This window comes from Apus apus, chromosome 1, assembly GCF_020740795.1.
Source record: "Apus apus isolate bApuApu2 chromosome 1, bApuApu2.pri.cur, whole genome shotgun sequence".
Classification (NCBI taxonomy): Eukaryota; Metazoa; Chordata; class Aves; order Apodiformes; family Apodidae; genus Apus; species Apus apus.
In genome coordinates, this window is record NC_067282.1 from 67,656,019 (window position 1) to 67,665,274 (window position 9,256).

The window sequence follows — 9,256 nt, forward strand, 5'->3', positions numbered from 1 at the left end:
AACATGATACAAAATAGGCAGCTGTAGATAAACATACTCACCCCACTAACTAAATTGGTGTGAAAAGAGTTCTAGAAATCCTGCAGTACCCAAGCATTACATACTGAATACTCTCACCAGTTTAATCTCCTGACAATCTATTTGTCTTCTAGACATGCTAACCGTGTTCCTGAAAAGTTTTTTGGCAAAGACCAGGGAAGAGGTAATTGTTATTTACTAGTGACTGCACATTTGGAATGGATTACTAAGATTACTTGTAAAGATATTCATAGTCAACATGTTTCGGAGTATGTGAGGTGGGGAAAGAGCTGTTTGATATGGTGCTTTGGATACTACAGGCTCCAAGCCTGGAGTATTTTAGAGCCTATCACTGCATTGCTACCTGTTTAAAGACTTGATACTCTTTTACTGTTCTTTCCAAGGGAAGCAAACAGGCAAGTTAGATTATTTTGCTTAGATTTTATTCCTTTGTCAGGTGAACATGTTGAAATTCAATGGAAAGGAGTGACTGAACTCAACAGTATCATTCCAGAGCTGTCAACCCCCATGGATGCCCATCTCTGCCAGTGAAGCCTGCTGAGCTGGACTGTTTTGCTTATTTGGTGGCTAACAGACAGCACAAGGCTTGGAGTGGCATGCTTCAGCCTTCCCTTCAGAATGGGTACTCACAAAAACACACTGGATCCTAATAGGGAGTCACGTTTTGAATGGAAGCAAACATCCTACTTGAGCAAACACCCAGTTAGGAGCACTTGGCCAACAGAATGTGTTTTCTGAATATATGTGTGCATATACACTGTATAAACAGTGTACTTATTTTTCATTATATTCAGATAGACTCATGCCAATGCTGCACAGCTAATGTAACCATTGCTTCATTTAAACCCTTTCCTGAGCCATGCATGTCCACACACTCAATCAGCAACCTGTCTCTAAAGCCAGAAAGGGATAGCAAGCCAGATACCTATGCAGGCCCACATACAGATACATACTCATGCACACATTTGCATGCACACACACAGAGGCCATACAATCTGGTTTTATTCAAAGATTCCATAGGTAGCAACAGACCATGTGACAAATGAAAGTAAAGGACTTCAAGGGAAAAGTGAGAGGAAGAAAATCATGATGTAATTCAGGGCAACTGGCTGAATGCAATCCTGCTTCCTGAATGTGATGGTCTTCTTTAGTCAAATATTATATTCAACATGGGGGCTGAACTTCTAGGGGACTTGATAAGGTTCAACAAAGAACATGGCAATATCCAGGTGGCAAAAAGAAAAGCAGCAAAGTGAAACAGAAAATATTCCTAATTAAATGTGGGGGTTGGATTAGATGATCTTTCAAGGTCCCTTCCAACCCCTAAGATTCTGTGAAGATTCTGTGAAATGCACAGAACAGAGATACCTGTCTGTTTTGTAGAAACAGGACATTGCAGAATTGGACAGTTGAGAGCAACAGTAAGCATCTCACCAGGCTCTGCACTCTCCTCAAGTGTCAACAGGCCTCTAGACTTGGCAAAAAACTACAAAAAGTCAACTGTATGAAGTATGCACACTGTAGAAGCCTCTAGTTCTCTCTGCAAAATACCTAAAGCAAGAAATACTTTGCCACATTGGTGTAAGATTTTTCAGTAGAATAAGTCCCACTGGGACCTTATGAAAACATATGGGTTTCTGGAATACCGAAGCTCAACCTGATGTAAGAGTTTTTTCAAAGGAATGCTTGGGGTGTGGCTGCATGACTGCACAAAAACTTTGTAGCAGAAAGAGAGCTCAAGTGCTAAAATGTTTGCATGAGGAGTGGAAATAAGAATTCCTGGCTGAACTGGATAGAAGTTCTCACACATGATGGGATATTGGTGTTCCTTTTGTTTCCATGATGATACTGCTGCAGCAAAAATATAATGTTAAAATATGTTTTTCTTAAAAGAAATCAGTTAAGCCAATCAAAGGACCTACATTTATCTCCAGTGACATGCAAGCAATCCCAAAATTGCCAATACAGGTTGCACTGACAGAAATTAAGAACAGAATTTGTCACTGGGAAGCAGCTTTTCACTGGATTTCTCTGTCATGAATTTAACTGGCATTTGTGATCTTTTGGTATAGGAAGAGGATTTACTGTTCAGTGTTTTACAAGGAGCTGATGCCAACCAACCCAATCAAATGCAGGAGATAACTCTGGAAGAGGATCAAACCTGGACCTGTAACTGAAGGTATGAAAACAGCTGAGAAGCACCATCTAATACAAAGAGACCACCATGCCTCACTAATACTTCTATACCTCTTCCCTATCCTCTCAAACAGGAAAACACAATATAACACATTTCTTATGAAAAGAATGTTTGAGATCAAACTTTGCCACAAAAAGTAAGTACACTCCTCCTGAGTTTACTGCTCAGACACATTTCTGTTTTAAGGCAGCAATTGTACATGAGGCTATAGTGTATTCAAGGCTGCAGTGTATTTGCTTCCCAAATAAGTATCTCACTGCTCTTTGCTTTTTGAAAAATAGTTGAGGACAAATGTGTAAATTGGGAGATAAAAACACAGTTAACAGAGTGTTTGGAAGACCTTCTCAGTCTGTGTACCTCAACGTTACACTCCCATTTCTAGGGGAAACATTGAGTTTTCCTTGGCCATATGTGGTTGTGCACAAAAATCTCAGTTCACTGGCTGTGGGGAAAGGAAGTCAGTGAAATAGTCTTAGTTCTGGAGGTGGAAACTGTGATCATGTATAACATGAACATATTGTGTTATAGTTGGCCTCTTATTATTTTAAAAGCTTTTAATGAACAGTTCTTGAGGAAGCTTGTATTTAAAAACCTGATTAATTCTTCTCCTGATGTGTCATTGTCAGAATTATTTTTAGAATACATTTGACTCCTTGTATATTAAAATAAACCCAGACAATCTTTAGTTGAGTTACCAGTTGCAGTTACCAGTTTTTACCAACTTTTAGTTGAGTTACCATTTTTTTTTTTTTACTTTATTCACAGCAGATCAGTCAACTTTGCTTTTCCTGCACTTGGACTCTTTTAATGTCTGGGGATCAAGTACTACTGCAGAGGTTAAAATGCAAAAAGAAGCCAGAATAATTGCTAAATATATAATGAAAAAAATAATCTATAGTGAACTTGATGGGTTTTTTTAACTGAAAAGAGAAATTTTAAACAAAAAATATCTAAATATCTCATAGCAATTATAAACATTAATTCAGAGTGGGTATTTTTTCCGATACTGGCACACACATACAGAAAAACAACTCTTCTATTCACCAAAATTTTGCATTTGTATAACTCACTGTTTTCATCTTGATTACTCCTGATCTATGGGGGGGGAATATCAGAAATGGAAACATTGAATTGTGTAACATTTTCTCTGTTCCTAGAGGGACTAATCTAGTTGATTAGTTATCAGCACTGGGAATAATTAGATGGATATGCACTGTTACCTAACACATCTTGTTTCTCATGTACATCTTTTCTTAGAAAAATGAAACAGATTCCCCCTTGTGCTTCACAACAATAGGTCTAAGACAAGTAAACCATTCTTATCTTTCAGACAGGTTGTCTCTCTGTCAGTGTCTCTCTTAGATATCAAATCTCTATGTTCTATGATAAAAAAAAATAATCTGCCATTTTGTTGTGTCTGAGTTTGAAGACTAAGCACACACCTGAAATTCTCTCCAAATTTCCCAGTTTAGGATTCTGTCAAAATCTGGGGACTCCTTTGCTCCTGCTGAAATGCACTGGATGACTAAGTAGCTTTAAAGGAAGTTAGCTGCGACTTTATTACTTCTGACAGGACAAATAAGGTTAAGCAGTAAGAACACTGACTTGACATGGCCAGAACAAGCACGTGACAGACATGAGTCTAGCATAAGGCCACGTTCATGCACTTGGATCTCTTACTGGACATGCTGCAGAAACTTGGTACTTCCAGTATCTTCCCTTCTGCAAGGCTTTGCTACCTGATTTTGGGTTCTGCCAGCAGGACACTCATGTGCTGGGAAAGGTTTTCATTGCATTCAGAAACTCAAGACTCCAGATTTAACGTGTTACCTGTTGTTTATCTCATAAGCCTTTCTTCAGCAGTTATCATCACCTAGGGTTCAGATCCTCCTGAGCGACAAGCTGCCTGGGAGCAGAGCAGGCTCAGAATCTCTTGGGGCCAAGTTCTCATTACATTACAACTCCTTCACAAATTTTCACAGCCAGCATAAAAACAACTCAGGGAATGTTAAAAGCAGCTATTTCGCTTTAGGTTGATTAAATGCTGCTTCAATTAGGCTACTTGCTGATTCACTTCTATCAGGTTTATTTCAGTAGCTCAGAGAAGCTGGATGCTGAAAGAGTTAGATTACCAAAGTCTAGTTTTCCTTGACAGACCAGCCACCAGGTGCTTATTTGATGTTATATTTCTTCTTGAGTGGCAAGTAATCTTAAGCAGCGAGAACTGGAGGATTTCCTTAGCACAAGACTGTCAGAAGGGCCACAGATCTACAGTCCTAGACACACTTAAGGTCTGGTTATGTTTGAAATGGTTTAGGTATTTCTGATTTTGGATTGGACTTAACATTACTGCAAATAGTATGTTCTGTACTTTCTCCCTATAGGATTTGTTTTCATTACTAAGAGGGACAGGACACGCTAGCATACTTGCTAAAGGCAAGAGATTTGTTCCTCTACTATGTGAATGATCCAGCGTTAACCAAGTAGCTCAAGGTCAATGGAAATAAATCAGTTTGGGGTTGGTAAGAAGTGAGGGGGCTGATAGTATGTGTGTTATTATTTAGCTCTGCTTTGGATGAAAAGGAAATCAAAAGAAGAAAAATGAGTACCACTTGACCTCTTTGATCTTAAAGCAAAGGGAAAACTAATTCTCTTAGAAGGTAAATTAAATGCCACTGTTCCCTGTCAGCTTATTGTGAATTTGAGCTAGTTTTGAAAGTAACTAACAGCATGGGCCAGAAGTGGTCCTAGTGGAAGCATGACAGTTGCTGAGAAAGATAAAGGGGTTTATGTTTGCTAGCTAGAACAGTTCCTGCTAAACATCTATACCTATTTCCCTTACAAGACACTATTAATGGGTTTCATGAGACGAGGTATCAGACTGAGGTATCATCTTACAATTTCTAGACTGATGTATTCTACTGCTATGTTTCCATTATCTAGGAGCTGTTTCCAGTCCTCTGCAAGAGATCACTGTAGGAGAACCTCACTGACGCACACGCCCCAGACACGCACATGCACACACTGAGTAGCTGTTCCTCCTTACTGACCAGTGGACACTGGTTGTGGTCCTGCATTCCTTGTGGATTCTGATTTCCCAGAGAAAAGCAGGCTTCAGAGGAATGGGCAAGAGAACTTACATTTTAGTTCTCTGATTTCATGTAAGAAAAGAACAAGGGTGTTTCAATGAACAGCAACAGAATTAACCTGAAAAGGAATAATTTTAACAAGGTGGTAATTAACCTGAGGAACTCACTTCCAAAGGGTATCACTGGGACTGCCTAGCAATTAATAAGCTAGATCTTAAAAGGATAATGAGAATTATCTGCCACAATATATAATTTTTATATGGGATAAAAAGTTAAGGCCATAAATTATTATGTCTTTAGGTTATAAGCAGATACATAGCTAATGAGGATTATAATAAATCTCTCTTGGGCTTATTACTTTGTAATTATCCAACATGGTTCTTTCATCTTCATCCAAATCATCTGTAACTGGCCACATGTCAAAGACAGAATACTGGGCAAGGTGGACTGCAGGCAGATCTGCTCTGGCCAATCCTACACTTTCAATTGACTTCATCAGCCTCAGCAGCAGTAAGAGAAGGCACTTATCTCTCATTTACTCTAAGGCTTCCTTTATTGCACTTTTGCCGTGCAGAGAGGCCTTGATTTGTATGCCTGAATTTATGTCCTATTGAATGCCCTTTCCCATTGCCAAAGCAATATAAAGAGAGCTTTAGGGGAAGTGAGAATCAGGCTCAAGGAATGCAGGATATTGCATACTCTATCAAAGGGATGTGTGCTACAGTAATTTTATCAGGTGTTTTGAAGGAAGCCTTTCAAGCATACTGAGATGGATGCACCCAGACACTGTCAACAGCCGTTTGTAGATCACTGTGACTGTTGGTGTTCCACAGGTATTCTTTCTGCTGAGGAAGTCTGTAGCAATACATGAGGCTTGAAGATACCTGTAACAAAGGAACAAATTCTTTACTGTGAGGGTGGGGAGACACTGGCACAGGTTGCCCAGGGAAGTTGTGGCTGCCCCCTCCCTGGAAGTGTTCAAGGCTGGGTTGGATGGGGCTTTGGGCAACCTCCTCTAGCGGGAGGTGTTCTTGCCCATGGCAGGGGGACTGGAACTAGACAGTCTTTAAGGTCGCTTTCAACCCAAAGCATTCTATGATTCTATGATTCAGATATTGTAGTTGTTTCCAAGTAGTAAATAAACATTTCAGCAAATGGGAGGAAGCATTATTTGAAATAATTTAGTATTTTAGAAGATAATGGGGTCTATGTTTATGCTCCTAAATTTGCCAAAGGCTACTTAAATAAGTGACCTGAAGAGCACTTTCAGTTACATTTGCGGTCATGCTGCAAGTTTCTCCATGTTTTACAAAATCAAGTCACTAATTTTTAAGCCTGGGAGTTCAACAAAATCAGTTTATATTTCAGGCAGCCATTTGTGAAGACCTTGGCCTAAACTCTTTGACAAGTGATTTAGAATTTAATCTAGCATGCTCTAGCTTTACTTTAAGAAGTTTATTTTTGAATCAGCACCCTTCATTCATTCATAACTAATCTTTAATTAACTTGAAATTTATTAGGCTTCAAAATAAATGGGCATTTCAAAGGTTTTTTTTATTTAGAGGAGGTTGAAAATTGAAGTATTACAATTTAGTTAAGATTTTTCCTCTCTAAACACTATAGTATTCAGATTTTGGTGAATGTAAATCCTGATTCTTACTTCCCATGTACTAGCATATCTCTTCTGGTATCATAACCATATTCCAAAATACGCTACATCTTGACTATAGTTCATCAAGTTTAACAGTGGCGAATTAAACAGCTTTTCCCCAGACCTCATATGACAAATGAACAGCTACAGATTTCTAAGATGGGTGAAATTCTTCATTAACTCCTCATATGAGAGAACACCAAACTCTTTGATACTAAAGATCTCATTAAAAACTCTTTTTATGAGAGAAAGACCTTCAGTCCTTTTGTATGGGTTCACATTCCCCTTATTCTCCCACACCCTTTTCTGTAGAACCTTCATTTTCTTTACAGATTTAGCATGTCTCTACGTGGCAGGTATTAGTCCTCCCTCTCTGTGCCTTATGTTTTGTCTTTTAACTTCCTGGTTTATATGCCCAAAATTGTTTTTACCGGTGTGGTTATGAGAAAAATATTTGTTAACTACCTTGTGCTCCTTTACCAGCCCCCTTGAACTACCCAAACAAATCAGTAGCAAAAAAAAATTAAAAATGTTACCATACAAAAGACTCATTTGCTCTGGCACTCACCTCAAAGTCTCCTGATGCTGCTACTGCAGCTGCGAATTAGGGGTTCAACATTTAGGATCTGCTGAACAATGCCTTGCAGAGTACAGAAAGATTCTGAGATTGAACCATCTGTCAGGTTTTGTCCCCAAAATAAATCAGTAATGGAACAGGTTTAGAACATAGCAATCAGATTACCTTTGCTGAATCACAGACATTTGATACAGAAGGTGTAAAGAACATGCAAAATTGCATGTGGAGATTTACCAAGTCAATAATCAGAAAGTTGTCCAGCATAAAAGAATGTCTCAAGTGAAATGCTCATTGTTCACAAGTGAAGTTTTGTAAACTTAAGAAAGCTTAATTTAAATATAGACACAAGCAAAGGCTAAACTAGCATTTTTTTTTTCCTTTTTGCATATTTTTGTTAGGTGCTTCTTCTTTGCCTAAAATATAAAGTCCAGAGTGCAGCTGGTGCAAATCCTAGCTATGGATTTCAAGCAAGACAAAGAGAGTGTCAGACACTGATCCAACTGAAATAAGGACCCAGGTACTTTGGGAGTTGGCTTTGGGGGAAAAATTCTCACACAGATAGACAGAAGATGACTAGGGAGAACACCAGCCCAAACACAGTGAAACAAAATACAAAACACCAACATACAGATGCAGATCAGGAATCAACCTTTCACACTGATCCTACATTCCTTGCATAGCTTTGCATATGCAGAGAATCTGGGATGTGGCCCTTCAGTTAGATGTTTTTGCAAATGAAGAAGGGAAGATTATTTGAAATGGTAACATTTTAAGTTATTTTGGCATCAGCACAAATTACCAGGGGCAGGATCAGATTCCCACACAAATATGGAAGCTCTCCAGCGAGCAAGGCAGGGACGAGAGAACAATACAGCAGATTAATTCTTGTCCAGTGACCAAAAAGAAGGGAAATCCTAGTTATTACACACTTCCAAAACTTTCATTACTTTTTCAAATAAGAAGAACGTAAAGACTACAGACTCTATCATCCCCCAAACCAAGGGAACACTGCTAGAGAAATCTCTTTCTCAAAAGGAACTTCCTTTCAGCAGAAATAAATTCTGAGATGGAACTAAAAAAAAAAGAAACAACAGAACCTTTGTAAGAGCCAAAAAGAGAACCACGTAATTCAAAAAGAAAGTAGCAGTTCAAATGATACTGCAGGATGCACAAACTCTAGTAGATAATCTCACAGATGACTTCACAGAGCGCCTCATCGACCCAGGTAATTTTTGATTCCATTAGAAAAGAGAGAATAATACTAGAAAAAAAATAAAGAAACATCCTTCCTCTTTTTTAAAATAAAAATCATTATCATCTCCCCTCCCCCCCCATCTGGAAGCAGGTTAGCTAACCTTAACAGTCTCAATTTAAAATAAAATATATTTTTTAATATATTCATATATATAATAAAAGAGAAGATATTAGTGGCAGTGTATGCAAAACAAAAAAGAAAACAAAGAAAAACTACTTTTAACAATCTCACTTTTTTGTTTTGTTTTTTTACACAAATACTGTTGTAAATATATTAAAAAAATCAGCATTCTATCTGGTAAACGTCACTTTTGCCCCTCTATAAAATTTTGAATTAAAAAAGTCCCAAGAACTCTTTTTTTTTTTAATTCTTAGTCCCCTCCCCACCCACCCTCTACTCTTCGTTCTTCCACAAGAATAAATCCTGATGCAACTTTTTGTTTTTTTTT